Source organism: Arachis hypogaea, unplaced genomic scaffold, assembly GCF_003086295.3.
Source record: "Arachis hypogaea cultivar Tifrunner unplaced genomic scaffold, arahy.Tifrunner.gnm2.J5K5 arahy.Tifrunner.gnm2.scaffold_26, whole genome shotgun sequence".
In the NCBI taxonomy this organism is placed as follows: Eukaryota; Viridiplantae; Streptophyta; class Magnoliopsida; order Fabales; family Fabaceae; genus Arachis; species Arachis hypogaea.
This window is the reverse complement of record NW_027255453.1, coordinates 431,143-432,032: the sequence shown is the minus strand read 5'-3', so window position 1 is coordinate 432,032 and position 890 is coordinate 431,143. Positions and strand designations below refer to the sequence as shown.

At 41.8% G+C, this 890-nt stretch overlaps 1 non-coding gene across 1 annotated transcript; it reads left to right on the top strand.

Annotated features, from left to right (window-relative positions):
• Positions 1–224: 224 nt before the first annotated feature.
• On the top strand, positions 225–332 carry LOC114926220 (small nucleolar RNA R71). The gene has a single exon (XR_003816657.1). It is a non-coding gene; the product is annotated as a small nucleolar RNA R71 (small nucleolar RNA).
• Positions 333–890: the final 558 nt, after the last annotated feature.

Here is an 890-nt window from a genome sequence, read left to right as displayed (position 1 = left end):
AGAGTGTCAATCTCAAAAACTCCTTTCTTCTGACTAGTCTCATTGTTCACAGGATTTCTTTCAGAAGTGTACATGAATTGGTTATTTGCAACCATTTCAATCAGTTCTTGAGCTTCTGCAGGCGTCTTCTTCAAATGAAGAGATCCTCCAGCAGAGCTATCCAAAGACATCTTGGATAGTTCAGAGAGACCATCATAGAAAATACCTATGATGCTCCATTCAGAAAGCATATCAGAAGGACACTTTCTGATTAATTGTTTGTATCTTTCCCAAGCTTCATAGAGGGATTCTCCTTCCTTCTGTCTGAAGGTTTGGACTTCCACTCTAAGCTTACTCAATTTTTGAGGTGGAAAGAACTTTGCCAAGAAGGCATTGACTAGCTTTTCCCAAGAGTCCAGGCTTTCTTTAGGTTGAGAGTCCAACCATGTTCTAGCTCTGTCTCTTACAGCAAAAGGGAATAGCATAAGTCTGTAGACCTCAGGGTCAACCCCATTAGTCTTAACAGTGTCACAGATTTGCAAGAATTCAGCTAAAAACTGATGAGGATCTTCCAATGGAAGTCCATGGAACTTGCAATTCTGTTGCATTAGAGAAACTAATTGAGGCTTAAGCTCAAAGTTGTTTGCTCCAATGGCAGGGATAGAGATGCTTCTCCCATAGAAGTCGGGAGTAGGTGCAGTAAAGTCACCCAGCACCTTCCTTGCATTGTTGGCATTGTTGTTGTTTTCGGCTGCCATGAGTTCTTCTTCTTTGAAGAATTCGGTCAGGTGCTCTAAAGAGAGTTGTGCTTTGGCTTCTCTGAGCTTTCTTTTCAAGGTCCTTTCAGGTTCAGGATCAGCCTCAACAAGAATGCCTTTGTCTTTACTCCTGCTCATATGAAAGAGAAGAGA